Raw genomic sequence first — 15,795 nt, forward strand, 5'->3', positions numbered from 1 at the left:
GCCAACACTGTAACTCCCTTCTTAGCCTGTTGACTTAAAAGTAGGAGGAGCCCAAAGTGTACAGTTGGCAACCTTAACTTCCAGTTTAATGGAATCATTGCCATGTCTCCTGGTGGCAGCATTCCTTCCTCTGGAACTGAGACCTCTAGGCCAGCAGAACGTAATGTAGCAGGAACAGGAAGCAAAAATTTTGCTAGTGGATCACTAGAAGTGATGGTGAGTGGTGCCACTTCCACTTCGACCCCTTGATTCCTGGACCCATGAATCCTGGCTATGGGTGAAAGAGTACCATATATTGGATGCTGATTCAGAGCATGCATGGCTTTCTGGAGAACTTTGCCCCAGGCTGGCAAAGTAGTGTCACCTAGTTGGCATTGTAATTGTGACTTCAAAAAGCCATTCCACCATTCTATCAATCCAGCTGCTTCAGGATGACAGGGAACATGGTAAGACCAGTGAATTCCATGAGTATGAGCCCACTGCCGCATTGCCTTAGCTGTAAAATAAGTGCCTTAGTCAGACGCAATGCTGTGTGAAATACCATGACGGTGGATAAGGCATTTTGTGAGTCTACAGATGGTAGTCTTGGCAGAAGCATTGTGTGCAGGATAGGCAAACCCATATCCGGAGTAAATGTCTATTCCAGTGAGGACAAAGCTCTGCCCTTTCCATGATGGAAGATATCCAATATAATCAACTTGCCACCAGGTAGCTGGCTGATCACCCCGAGGAATGATGCCATATGGAGGGCTCAGTGTTGGTCTCTGCTGCTGGCAAATTGGGCACTCAGCAGTGGACGTAGCCAGGTCAGCCTTGGTGAGTAGAAGTCCAGGTTGCTAAGTCCATGTGTAACCTCCAACCCTGTCACCATGGCTGCTTTGTTCATGGGCCCATTGGGCGATGACAGGGGTGGCTGGGGAAAGAGGCTGAGTGGTAACTACAAAAGAGGTCACCCTATCCGTTTCATTATTAAAATCCTCCTCTGCTGAGGTCACCCATTGGTGAGCACTCACAGGGTACAAAAATACCTTCACAGTTTTTGACCACTAGGAGAGGTCCATCCACATACCTCTTCCCCAAATTTCTTTGTCACCAATTTTCCAATCATGCTTCTTCCAAGTCCCTGAACATCCAGCCAAACAATTGGCTACAGCCCATGACTCAGTATATAATCACACATCTGGCCATTTCTCCTTCCATGCAAAGTGCACAACCAGATGCACTGCTCGAAGTTCTGCCCACTGGGAAGACTGACCTTCACCGCTATCCTGCAGGAATGTCCTAGAAAGGGGCTGTAGTGCTGTAACTGTCCACTTTCAGGTGGTGCCTGCATATCATGCTGAACCATCTGTGAACCAGGCCCTAGTCTTCTCTTCCTCTGTCAACTGATCATAGGGAACTTCCCATGAGTGCAGGCTGGGGAAGAGAAGGCAGGGTGGCAGGAGTGACCGTGGGCATTTGAGTCATTTCCTCATGTAACTTGACTTGTGCCTTCAGGACCTGCTTGAGCCCAATCACATATACACCACTTCCATTTGAGGATGAAATGCTACTGTGCATGACCCAGTTTATGGCTAGATGGGTCAGAAAGCACCCAGTTCATGATAGGCAGTTCAGGTCACATGTTTACTTGATGATCCATAGTCAAATGTTCCATTTCCACCAAAGCCCAGTAACAGGCCGAAAGCTGTCTCTCAAAAGAAGAGTAGTTATCTACAGATAACAGGGCCTTGCTCCAAAATCCTAGAGGCCTCCACTGTTATTCACCTATGGGAGTCTACCAAAGGCTTCAAACAGCATCCCTAACTGCCACTGACACCTCAAGCACCATTGGATCTGCTGGGTCGTATGGCCCAAGTGGCAGAGCAGCTTGTACAGCAGCCTGCGCCTGTTGCAGAGCCTTCTCCTGTTCTGGATAGCCCTGTAAACTGGCAGCCTTTCAGGTCGCTTGATAAATGCATCAGAGTAATGCACCCAAATGAGGAATGTGTTGCCTTCAAAATCCAAATAGGGGTGCCTTTTTCTTGGTTATAGGAGGGGCCAAATGCAGCAACTTATCCTTCACCTTAGGAAGAATATCTCGACAGGGCCCACACCACTGGACACCTAGAAATTTTACTGAGGTAGAAGATTCCTGAATTTCAGTCAGATTTATTTCCCATCCTCTGGCACACAAATGTCTCACCAGTAAGTCCAGTGTGTATGCTACCTCTTGCTCACTGGATCCAATCAGCTTAATATCATCAATGTAATGGACAAGTGTGATATTTTGCAGAAGCAAAAAGCAATCAAGGTCTCTCGGAATAAGATTACGACACAAAGCCAGAGAGTTGATACATCCCTGAGGTAGGCCAGTAAAGGTATATTGCTGGCCTTGCCAGCTGAAGGCAAATTGTTTCTGGTAGGCCTTATGAACAGAAATGGAGAAAAAGGCATTTGCCAAATCAATGGTGGCATACCAGGTACCAGGAGATGTGTTAGTTTGCTCAAGCAATGAAACCACATCTGGTACAGCAGCTGCAATAGGAGTCACCACTTGGTTAAGCTTATGATAATCCACTGTCATTCCCCAAGATCCATCTGTCTTCTACACAGCCCAAATGGGAGAGTTGAACTGGGACGTGGTGGGAATCACCACCCTGTCCTTGATGGTGGCACTAATCTCCACAATCCCTCCAGGGATGCGATATATATATTTTTTTATTTACTGCTTTTCTAGGTACAGGCAGCTCTAATGGCTTCCATTTGGCCTTTCCCACTATAGTAGCACTCACCCTACCAGTCAGGGAGCCAATGTGGATGTTCTGTCAGCTGCTAAGTATGTCTATGCCAATTATGCATTCTGGCACTGGGAAAATGACCATAGGATGAGTCTGGGGACCCATTATAAGTCAGATCTGAGCTAAAACTCCACTAATTACCTGACCTCCATAAGCCCCTACTTTAACTGGAGGACCACAATGACGTTTTGGGTCCCCTGGAATCAATGTCAGCTCAGAGAGCCAGTGTCCAGTAGTTCCTGAAATGTCTGGTCATTTCCTATTCCCCAATGCAGTTACCCTGGTAAAAGGCTGGAGGTCCCCTTGGGGAAGGATGGGAGAAAGATTCACTGCATAAATTGTCAGTAATGTAGTGGGGTCCTTCCTCAAGGGGACCTGGCCTCCTCTTCATTCAAGGGGTTCTGGGTCTGTTAACTGGCTCAAGTCTGGAAATTGAGGGGCTGTGATTCTCTATTTTTATAATTCAAATTATTCTTTTGTGTATTTGACCTAGAAGTTTTCTTTTGTATAATTTAAGTAGGAATGCAGTAAGCTTCCTATCAATTTCACTTCTAGGATGTGATTAGCCAATGTCAGAGCTCTACATGAGTCATACTATTCTGATTTCCACTTTGCCTCTCCATTACATAGCTATGCCCACTTTACCTTTGACAGTTGAGTGCTGCCACTTGGCCCGGGCCACCTCAGGATCTAATTATTCCCATTGTACTTAAATTTTGTAGTTGAGTGACTGCCGTTCCAACCATTAGATCTGACATACAAAGAAGAGCAATTACAGAGCTCTTCAAAGATGCAGGTGCTGCCCTCAAAAATCCACTTCACAAGGTATTGGTCAAGGGTATATCTTCTGGACCCTCCCAGCTGGAATGAGTAGTTTTAAAGTGACTAATCTACTCCACCATCCCAATCTCCCTAAGCTTTTGGATCCCTTCCTCTACGTGAAACTAAGGCAGATCAGGTATTTCCAGCTCGCTCACAGTAGGCCATGTTTTAATCCTTATTTCAGCTAACCAAGCAAATAAACTATTAGAACCTTTTTTAACTCCCCAAACTGCAACATTAAATACAGAGTCCCTACTTAGTGGACCCAAATCAATAAATTCACCCTGATCCAACTCTATGTTCTTTCCCCCATTATCCTGTACCCTTAATATCCATTCCCATGCATGTTCTCCAGATTTCTGTTTATGTAAATTAGAGAACTCAAGCACTTCTTTTCCAGTGTAGTGCACTTTCTCAAGGGTGACACTGTAAACCTCACCTCTAGGGGCCCGCCAGGACTTTGGTCTAGTTATAAGTCTAAAAGCAAACAGGGGTTTTGGGGGTGGCTCCTGAGGAGAATCAACATTATTTTGCCTGGCAACTGCCTCAGGTGAGGCTATCACTGTTGCCTCAGGCAGCACTTGGGTTTATCTCCTCAGACAAAGGTAGAAAGGCTGATGGCAGCATGGATCAGGGAGAGGGTGTTGCCACTACTGGGGATGGGGAAGCTGTTCTTTCTGGCAAAAAGATTCATCAGAGTTTAAAAACTCAGTGTCCCGTGCTTCATCAGGGTCCTCCCACACATCTCCATTCTAAGTTGCAGGGTCCCATTTTTTTTCCAATCAATGCACTCACTTTAACAGTAGACACCTGGAGAGGCTGTCCATGCACCTTTCATTATAGATCAGCCACTCACATGATAAGAGCTTGTGTCTGCTTTTCAACAATTTCAGCTCTTTCTTTACAGGAGATAAGATTCTTACTCAGGGCAATCTTAGCAGATTTGAGGCTCAGTATCTGCTCCTGAACCTGGGAGAAAGAATCCCTGAGGCCATCATCTTCTTTCATCACTTTGCCCACTGAACTTAGGAGCAACCAACCAGCTTCATCATGTTCCTTGATTCTCCACGTATGGTCAAAGGTATTATGTATAGAATCACTAAACTCCTTGCCTCTCATGAGCAGTGAATCAAGAGTGTCAAATGCATTTATTTTGCATACGTCTTACAACAGTTTATGCCAAGGACTATCAATGTTCTCCACACTATTAAAAGTAGAATCCTTAGCATTTTGGGGACTAATCATATTAAGCAGTCAACTCCAGAAACCCCCAAATCAATGAAAGAACCCCATCTTTAATATTCTGTTTCTCTAGAACCACTCCTGTTACCAAAATCTATTAGATTTTGTATTACATATAGATTATATTAGTAATAGATTATATTACTATTGGATTTTGTATTACATATAGATTACATTAGTCATCTATATGTATTAGGGTTCCATGGAGGGACAGAACTAATAGGATATATATATACACATACATATAAGGGGTAGTTTATTAAGTATTAACTTACACAATCACAAGGTCCCACAATAGGCTGTCTGCAAGCTTGAGGAACAAGGAGAGCCAATCTGAGTCTCAAAACTGAAGAATATGGAATCAGATGTTTGAGGGCAGGAAACATCCAGCATGGGAGAAAGATGTAGGCTGTGAGGCTAGGCCAGTCTCGCCTCTTCACGTTTTTCTGCCTGCTTTATATTCGTTGGCAGCTGATTAGATTGTGCCCACCAGATTAAGGGTGGGTCTGCTTACAGAAAAAAAGTAGTCAGAAAGGTGTTAATAAAATGTGAGGAAAATAGAGTGATCAAGGGACAGAAAGTGCATATGAGGTCAAAGTGTAATGGAAGAATATTTTAAGGACCAGACACTGGGATCAGAGGGCAGGATCCTGGAGTACTGCCCAAGTAGAGGTTGGTTGATGGGGAAAGAAATAGAATATGCTGGAGTCAACAATGTCTGGCAGTTTGGAGACTGGGTTGTTGGATTGTCTGACAAATGTTAAAATATCCTAGGACTGTGTCTCAAATAAATGGGGACAATGACTGACAGACATTCCAAAATCATCTATGAAGGAAAGGAACTGTAATGGTTAATACAGAGTGTGAACTCAATTGGATTGAAGGATACAAAGTATTGATCCAGGCTGTGTCTGTGAGGGTGTTTCCAAAAGATATTAACATTTGAGTCAGTGGGCCAAGGAAGGCAGACCCACCCTTAGTCTGGTGGGCACAATCTAATCAGCTGCCAGTGAATATAAAGTAGGCAGAAAAACATGAAAAGGAGAGACAGGCTAAGCCTCCCAGCCTACATCTTTCTCCGTGCTGAATGCTTCCTGCCCTCGAACACTGGACTCCAGGTTCTTCAGTTTTGGGACTCAAACTGGCTCTCCTTGCTCCTCAGCTTACAGATAGCCTATTGTGGGACCTTGTTCCTCAGCTTGCAGAGAGGAGGCTGCAGAGGAAGTTGGGTCTTCAAGAACATCTAGGTCTCAGTTAAGAAAAAGGAGTTGTGAAACCCCGTCTCTACTAAAAATACAAAAATTAGCCAGGCGTGGTGGTGCAGACCTGTAATCCCAGCTACTCCAGAGGCTGAGGCAGGAGAATCGCTTGAACCTGGGGGATGGAGGTTGCAGTGAGGCAAGATTGCGCCACCTCACTGCAGCCTGGGCATAAGGATGAAACTCCCTCTCAAAAGTTAAAAATAAAAGAAAAAAGGGTTGAAGAGTCTCACTCTTTGGGGACATAGAGGAGTGTATGTTAACAATGGAAGAAGGGCTAAAGGTTACCAACACCCCTGAAGAATTCTCAGGTCCTTGGTAGGGGTAAATGACAGTCTGACTCAAACTCAGTTTATGTTTCAATAAATATAAGAATCCTCCATCTACTGAAGGAGAATTTCAATGTAACCATGACGTCTACACCCTATAAAACATTAACAGTATCAATATTAATGCAAGGAAAGCTTTTTATGCCAGAATAAATAAAAATAGAGGTATGAGTTTACATATGAGACAATGTGGCTCTCAGCAGGAATGCATAAGTTTCCTCTAACCTTGCTCTGGCTCACTCATACTCTTTGTCTCCTTTTATTTGCGTTTCTGGTTTCTTTTCTCATTATCGAAACTATTTACTTGACAGATGATAGAACCCCAGCTGAAGGTAGAGTACAATTAGCATATAAACAAGATTTTTAAAGTGCTGGAACAGAGATGGACTTTAGAGCCTTATGCTCTCTGGAGACTTGACCCCAAAATAATCAAGAGAGATTGTGCTTGGGCGATCCCCAGCCAGCCCTAAAAATGCCCTTGCCTTGCCTTGGGTGATCTAGGGTGCATCATCACATAACTTGGCTGCAAGTTGCCACCAGGTCTTTCATTTGGCTTTAGTACTCTAAATAAAGACTTAGTAACAAGTACAGAGTCCTTGAAATAAATGTGGTAGAGTGGAAAAAATGAAGATATTAAGACTCAGATAAGCCTGGTTCTGAACGTCAGTTGCCATGCCCACCTGTACTTCCCGTGGCAAGTTACTTCAACTCTGAATAATAATAGCAGAAGTCACCATGTAAGATAAGTCAGCAAAGGGCCAAGTATTTTATGTGCCAAATCAGAATATCCCCTACTCTACTAGTATCCTGGGGTCAGCCTCCCCTAACAAAACAGCCTGAGCCCCTAGGCAACATGCTACATCAGAGAAGTCTAATATTTTCTCCAGTATTTCTAAGATGGACCCAAATGTTCTTCAAATTTCTGCTGTTAGCTCACCTCTTACCTCCTCTCTCCCTCTTCCTCCTGAGATGTTGTCCTCTCTCCTCTCCTCTTTCATTGAAGGTTAAATAAGGCTCCTTCTCCTTAGGCCTCCACATAATACAACACAAAGTTTTTCCCAATGGTTTGGTGATATGGAAGCAATTACAGAAAAGGAAACAGGCTGGAGTTTAATATCACAGTCTCACCAACCCCGCTACCACTTCTAGAACCTAGGCCTAAGGCTGCCATGTACCTGGGATCTCAACCTCCCACTGTGAGCTTTCTGTCATTCTCTCAGCTACAGGGCTAGAAAACAGAAATTTTCTGTTACTTTGTTATGCAGGGCACTTTTAGACCCCCTTAGTCTTATTTCATACCCCTGAGCTTTGCCTTCGATAACCACAAACGGCCCTTTAATGTGAGTTTTCTAGGCTGAATGATATGAAACTTTGAAATGGCAATTTTTCTTGCACTACTGATCAGCAACCCCTCTCTTATCAATAGTTCTTGTAAGTGGAAAGGAAGTAAATAGAAAAGTAATTCTCACCCTGTCCCTAGCATAGGGGTCATGAAGTTCTGGGATTCCATTCTCCTCTTATACAGATATCACTTTAAACCTGTGAGTAAATTTAAGCCTAGAGAATTGAAATAATTTTCTCAGTGTCATAAAGCTAGTAGGTAATATTTTAGAACTCAGTGCGTAGACTTCTGCTCCCTCTTGGAAGTCAGTTGCCATGTAAAAAGTCCAACCACCTTGAGACCACCATGATGTAAGGAAGCCCAGTTAGCCATGTGGAGAAAAAAAAGCCTTGTAGAGAGCATTGAGGAACCAGACATATGAATGAAGCCTTCTTGGATCTCCCAGCCCATGTTAGGCACTAGCTGAATGCAGATGAATGAGTGACAACAGCCAGTGTCATATGAAACAGAACTATCTGGCCAAACCACATCCAAATTGCTAACTATTCCTGTTTATAAACCCAAAAGATTAAAGAAACAATAGATTAAAGACTATTTGATTTGACAAACAGTTGCATTCCTTCATTTATTCATGTACAATACATTCATTAAGCATCTACTATGTGCCGGGCACTGCTCTAGGACCAGTGGACTCCACCATGGAAGGGGTAAACAAGGCCTTTTCTCAAGGAACTTAAATTCTAATGCTAGGAAGACAGACAACACATAAAGAAACAAATCAATAAAGTATAAAATGTTGGTGGTAGGTCGGGCACAGTGGCTCATGCCTGTAATCCCAGCACTTTGGGAGGCCGAGACGGGTGGATCACAAGGTCAGGAGCTCGAGACCATCCTGGCTAACATGGCGAAACCCCGTCTTTACTAAAAATACAAAAAAAAAAAAAAAAAAATTAGCCGGGCATGGTGGCGGGTGCCTGTAGTCTCAGCTACTTGGGAGGCTGAGGCAGGAGAATGGTGTAAACCCAGTAGACAGAGCTTGCAATGAGCCGAGATCGTGCCACTACATTCCAGCCTGGGCAACTGAGCAAGACTCTGTCTCAAAAAAAAAAAAAAAACAATGTGGGGGGTAATGGTAAAAACTATGAAGAAAAATTGTGTGATCCAGGGATACAGGTGGGAGCAGGGAAGGATGTTGGTCAGGAAGCAGTGTCTATTTTTAAAGTCCTCTCTGAAAAAGCGACTTTTGAGCAGCTTTGAATGAATCAAGAGGGTGAACTATGTGAAGGAATGAAGGAAGAACGTTCTAAGAAGGAGGAAAAACAAATAAAAGCCCTGAGGAAGAAACAAGCTTGGTTACTCAAGGAAGAGCAAGAAAGGCAGTGTGGCTGGAGTGATAAGAGAAAGGGGTAAGATTGGAGAGACTCACAGGGGTCACACACTGGAGGGCCCACATGCCTCAGTGGGGAGTGTGAATTTTATTCTAGTGTGCTCTCGGAAGGCACTGGAGGTCTTTGAGCCGTCTATCCTGGCTGCTGCATGAAGCACAGACAACAGAGGGGAAAGCGTGTAAGCAGAGAAACTGGGAGGTTATTGTAATTGTCCAGATGAGCAATGATAGTGGCCTGAACCTGGGTGGTAAGAAGTGATAAGACACGGGATTTAGTCTGAACAGAGTACCTCAATTTCACATAAAATTATTATTCAGAGTGAATCCTCAGCTCTGAGGTTTGGAAGCATTTCCATTTTTTTAAACTGATGATTGAAAGAGCTGAGCTGAGTACTTCATCAATGCCCTGGGAGGCAATGCTTGGCATTCCAAGCCTGCCCTTTGAGTGCAGAGAGGCCCAAATCACCAGGACAGCACTCAGGTGGGCAGAGCAGAGATCTTATTGGATCCAAAGGGAAAGCCCCATGTAAGCATGCATCAAAGCGGCCCCTGCTTCTCTTCCTAGGTGAGAGATCAGCTAACTTTTCAGTCAGTCATACAACTATCTATTGTGGCTGTCCTCTCTGACACCTTAGAGGAGATCTTCCTGAATATGCAGAGCTGATTTCTGGGGAAAAGAAGGACCAGTTGGCATATGGCATTCGGAATCTTCTGGAAAGGAAGTAACCTAGATTCCTACTCCTTCCTACCCAACATTTAAAATTACAAAAGCAGGAGTGGCCTGACCATGTTTTGTTGGCAGGAAAGGATCCTAGAGGCCCCAAAGACAAGAGGGGTGAAGGGATGCCATGCTGGGGACTCAGGCTTATCACTGGGGCCTGAGGCTTATGGGTTTGAATCAACTCTGGGAGAGTGTATGGCTGAGGCAGAAAGAGGCTCACAGTGAAGTCAACAGAACTCAGGGTATTCCTTTGGGAGCAATGTTTAAGAGTGAGAGTATGAAACTTAGGGAGCTGTACCCTTGCAGCCTAAGTGTGGGTTCAACAGTACTGACAATAGCCTAGAACTTTGAAGATGCCATGGGATTGGCAAATAGTTTTCAACAGGGATACCATGTGGCAGCAGGAAAAATAAGCTGCATTGGATCAGACCCTGCTTTGTCACCTATTGTGTTTGAGCCAAAAGTCTGGCTCCCTTTGGACTGAGTGACTCCCTGGTGTTCAGAAAAATGGAAGAGAAAAGGGCATCTCATGAGATCCTGGATTTCCTACAAATAAGGATAAAAGTGCACCCTGGTGATTAACTGAAGAAACGAAAAGCACCATCTACTTACTTGGTAGTGGCCACATATGCAGTATGGTATATGGTACAGCATATATATGATAAATAATATATAAACCTGATATGTATGGAAAAGACATGCTGCCTTACAATGATGAAAATTTGGCAAAAGCTGTCTTTTCTGGTAGGACAATGGGTGTTTTTATTTATCTTTTTAATTGTATAGACTTTCAAATACTCTAAAAATTTTCTACATGCATTACTTTTTCCAATTAAAGTAAATCAAATATAAAAGAAGGGAATGTTTAGCCCTCATCCTGCCAGACAAATGCCCCTGCGGGTGACCCCAGGAACTTATCACCAATGATAACTTCCACATCCTTTTGTGGCTCCTGTGATAGCCATAGGTGGTGATTCCTAGGCCAGTGAGTGGCCAGGACCTGTGCTCCCCTCAGTAGGAATCCTGGCCGGCCTGTCTTCCCCAGCCCAGAATAGGACGAATAGGAGGACCTTCCTGGCCTCCTGTTACTGATCAGGCTCCTTCCCTCTACCGTTCTGGGGACGCTAATGAGGTGACCACTCATGGGTGTCAAGAAGGGATTTCCCACACAGGCTCCTTTGTACCACATGTGGCTTTGCAGAGTTTCACTTCAGGTGCCAGGTGGCACACCCACACAGAGACAAACAGACCCTCTCTCATGTGATTTGCATGACCCGGCCTATCCTCCTGGGGTCACTTCATTGTCACTAACATTTATATATGGCACTCACCTGGCCAGAGCTCTGTTCTGAAGGCTGAGACTCACGCAAAGATGAAAGCTCCGAGTGTCTTCAATGCATCTTCAATCTTGATGGGACCTAGGGGACATAGAAGAAAGAGTCACTGACACAAAGTAGAACATGCTGAGCGTTAAAATAGGGATAATCTCCTGATTAGCTTCCTCCCATGCCAACCAAAATTACTCCTATCTGTTACCAGGTTCTGCCTTTCAAACCTCTCCAATGAGTGCCCTCGTATCCATTCCCACCGCCTCTGCAATGGTTCAGTCCTTATCCAGCTGTTACCAAGGCTCTTGTACTGGCCTCTGACCACCATTCTTCCTTCATGCATTTCATCGCCAGAAGGTAATCCTTCATTGCTGTGTTAGCATTCTTCAGAAAGATAGAACCAATGGGCTATATAGGGTGAGTGTGTGTGTGTGTGTGTGTGTGTGTGTGTGTGTGTGTGTGTCCTGTCCTTAAAAACATTGAATAGCCCCCCATTACCTTCACAAGGAAGTCTTAACTCCTTAGCACAACACTTTCTTCTATGTCCCCCAGGTCCCATCTAGATGCCTTTCCCAATGTAACTGTAACCTATCTTTCCCACCTGAGCTCTGTCTTTAAATTTTTTCTTCCCGCGCACCAGCCCCAAGAAGAAGGCCCCTATAGCCATCCCCCTCCCCACTTCACTCCCCACAAACACAGCACTTTGGGAGGCCAAGTCGGGTGGATCACCTGAGGTCAGGAGTTTGAGACCAGCCTGGCCAACATGGTGAAATCTTATCTCTACTAAAATACAAAAATTAGCCAGGCATGGTGGTGGGCTCCTGTAATCCTAGTTACTCGGGAGGCTGAGGCATGAGAATTGCTTGAACCCAGGAGGCGGAGGTTGCAGTGAGCCGAGATCACACCACTGCACTCCAGTCTGGGTGACAGAGTGAGACTGTCTCAAAAACAACAACAACAACAAAAATACTCTAACAAGACCAGATTTATCAACATTCCTCAAATTCGACACAGCCTGAAATATCCTTTTCTTTAACTTCTGCTTTTCTTTTTTCTTTTTCTTTTTTCTTTTTTGAGATGGAGTCTCACTCTGTTGCCCAGGCTGGAGTGCAGTGGTGCCATCTCAGCTCACTATAACCTCTGCCTCTTGGGTTCAAGTAATTCTCCTTCCTTAGCCTTCTGAGTAGCTGGAATTACAGGCACACACCACCACAATCAGCTGATTTTTGAATATTTAGTAGAGACGGGGTTTCACCATGTTGACAAGCTGGTCTCGAACTCCCGACCTCAAGCAATCTGCCCTCCTCAGCCTTCCAAAGTGCTGGGATTACAGGCTGAGCCACCTAAATTCTGCTTTTCAAAATTCTGTTCACTCTTCAGGGTACAATTCAAATGTTTTCTTTTCCACGGAGCCTTTTTCAGACTCCAGCTGGGAATTAATTCCACCTCAGACCACAACACTTGGCTTATATCTTCTTAAACGCATTCATTGTGTTATGCTTTGCATCATCAACTTAACCTTGAGCTCCCAGAAAACAAATACCACATACCACATGTCATTTCCCTTTGTGTCCTCAACAACACAGGGCATTGCACACAGCAGACACTTCTCCTCCTCTTTGAATCAAGAAGCAAGTCATTCTTATCTTATTTTCAATACAAGAAATATTTAAGAAGCCCCATGACTAAGGGCATGGTCCACAGATGCCAGGTGACTGAGAGGTACTAACTGATCCAAGGATGGATATCAATCTTCATAATTTAATTTTGTTCAGTGAATTTACTTATATGGGTGTCTCTTTCCCTCCCCAATACTCCCTCTCTCTCTGTACACACACACACAAACACACACTCACACTCACACACACATCTCCTATATATCCCATTGGTTCTGTTTCCCTGGAGAATCCTAATATGGCAATGAACTCTTAATGGGCCAGAAAATTAAGCCACTCCTGCCAGCATAGAGAGCCTGGTCCCAAGAGAAGTTGCATGTCAATACAATACAGTTTTTCATATAGGAACATGTTTTCCCTAGCTCTGACATTTCCCCCACATGAAGGGACGTCCGTTCATATGACATTCCTGGCCCTTCCCACCCTTCACCTGGTTGGTGAGTTGGAGGGAAGCACCAGACAGAGTCTTCCAGCCCCTTCCTCTGTTTCTTCTTATTCCCTTCTGCTTTCTTATGCTCAAAGTCTTACCTGGAAATATGTCCCCTGCTGGGACAGGGTAGGCAGGTCTGCCCAATCCTGTGCTCAAATAGCAGGGTCATTTGTTTCTCACTGTAGGTTGCTTCTTCCCATGTAGCTTCTAACAGTAATAAAGATGATATTTTTGTCTCCCTCTTTACTGTTGTGTCTCCTGTTCAGAATCCCAGGCAGGGAGGAGGCCCCCAGGCAATGCATGTATCTTGACTTCACAACTTCTGAAGTGTGCCTACCTAATGAATAGCCCAAGGTGGGCCCTTGGACAATGCCCAAGAACGCTGGAGTGATGGAGCTGAAGTGATCTCAAAGGTGTCGAGTCCAGCCCCGCTTGGTACTGAGGAGGATTATTACACTTGCTTCTACCACATGGGAGGTCATGAGGAGCAAATAAGAACATATATGTAAAAATTTCTGTAAAGCCCATTCTGGTATAAAATGTAAGGCGGAATTACTATTGTGCCTGCCATAATCCTGTTGATGTGGGATCCCAGATACCCACCCCACCAAGCTCCACCCAAGTCCCCCTAAGGCCATTACATTCATGCCCTCAATAAAGACAGTTTTCCCAATCTTATACTTGGTTCCTGGCCAAACCGCTTCCAAACCTGATTTTGAGGCTTCCCTCCCTCTCCTTCCTTCTCCTCTCCTCCATCCCCTCCCTCTCCTTCCTTCCTTCCTTTACTTATCCAGGACAAGAAGATGGGGTTAGAGGGGTGAGATGTGGAGAAAGGCACAAGCATGACTCAACCTGAGGGTATTTTTCCTCCACTGCTCAAGCAGATAATGTATTTTATAGTCTGCCAGTTCCCAGAGAAAGTTGGGAGCTTTTTGGTTTTATGCCATATTTGGGTGCACTCACCTCCTTTGGGGAAAAGGAAAACATTCTAGCAGCACAGAGCAGTCCTGCCTGCACAGAAAGTCCTGCAGCCTTAACTCACAAGCCCTCGGAATTCCTGTAGGTGGGGCCAGGATACTGGTGAGTCTGTGAAAGGGACGGTGCACCTTGCTGCTGCCCGCTTAAGCTCTCTGCCAGAGAGCAACTCTGCTTCTGAGATGATAGCAGCAATCCCACCTCTAGCTCCCGGCTCCCATTTGGTGGAAAACTGTCTGAGCAAAAGTCTCACCCTGAGCCAGCTGGTTTCCTTCTCTCTAGGTCAACCTCTAGAGAGAAGGGTGAGGGAAGAGGACCGAGGAGGAGAGGGGTATTTAGAACAAGAAAAGGGTCAAGAAGGGTTTTGTTCTCTTCCCAAAAGGAGTGAGCCTGCAGAGCCTAAGAATTCCTCTTTACAAGCTGGGAGGATTGAGGCCATGGCCGACCAAGGGATGCCATGCATTTGGCACTGATCATCCCTCATCTGGACCATAAGAGGCCTGTGATGCCTCAACCTCACCCCTGCTGCCAGAACATATGTGGCAAATGCTGTGACTGCAAATTCTTAAGGAACAGGGCTTTGGAGCAAGTGAGGCCCTTACTCTGGGTGGGAGTTCAAACCAGGAGACACATCTGGGAGGACACGGTCCAAGGGTGATCTGGAAGGTGCCCAAGGGAGCTCAAGGGGATCCTGGGACTAGGAGCCTGTGTTGGGGCACAGTTTGATGTTATATTTTCTCCCTTCCCAGCTGTCTTCCCCACTTTGACAGAAACAAAACATCAAGCACTATGAATGAATATTAGTCCACAACCTTGGTTGTACAAGAAATAGAAATGTCCTACAGCTTTATTTACTTTGATTTTAAAGTGCCTCTGAGTCCCCTTCCCTCCAGTCTGGTGGGAAATCCAGTCCGGTCATTACTGCAGCCCCCACCTACCCACTAGGGTAATGCAAAGGGCCCGGGCATCAGGTCCTCTAAGCAAGCTTGAGCTGCAAGAGAAACTTACTTCCTGTGGGGCCTGCAGGAAAAGGAATGCAACCAAGTAGAAGAGGGGACACACTGTCACTCTGGGAAATATTTTTAGGAACTTAATTATCATTGCTTTGTGATAACTCAGCAAAGGAAGTTTTTGAAAGAAGGATTTTGTCTTTCATTTAGAGATCCAATTCTAGTCTCCCAAATGTGATCTAAATTTTGCTTATCCATTCATTCAACAGATGCTCTTCTAGGTGCTGGGGATGCATCAGCAATGCCTGCTTTCATGAAGCTCATATCCTAGCAGGTGATGACAGAAAATAAATAATAAAGCATAATAAATCAACTGCGGGGGGCGGAGCAAGATGGCCGAATAGGAACAGCTCCAGTCTCCAACTCCCAGGCGAGCGACACACAAGACCGGTGATTTCTGCATTTTCAACTGAGGTACTGGGTTCATCTCAGTGGGGAGTGCCGGACGATCGGTGCTGGTCAGCTGCTGCAGCCCGACCAGCGAGAGCTGAAGC

At 45.0% G+C, this 15,795-nt stretch overlaps 1 pseudogene; it reads left to right on the forward strand.

The window, feature by feature from the left end:
• Positions 1–542: 542 nt before the first annotated feature.
• On the forward strand, positions 543–15,474 carry LOC140710171 (uncharacterized; annotated as a pseudogene).
• Positions 15,475–15,795: the final 321 nt, after the last annotated feature.

Source organism: Chlorocebus sabaeus, chromosome 25 (genome assembly GCF_047675955.1).
Source record: "Chlorocebus sabaeus isolate Y175 chromosome 25, mChlSab1.0.hap1, whole genome shotgun sequence".
NCBI lineage: Eukaryota > Metazoa > Chordata > Mammalia > Primates > Cercopithecidae > Chlorocebus > Chlorocebus sabaeus.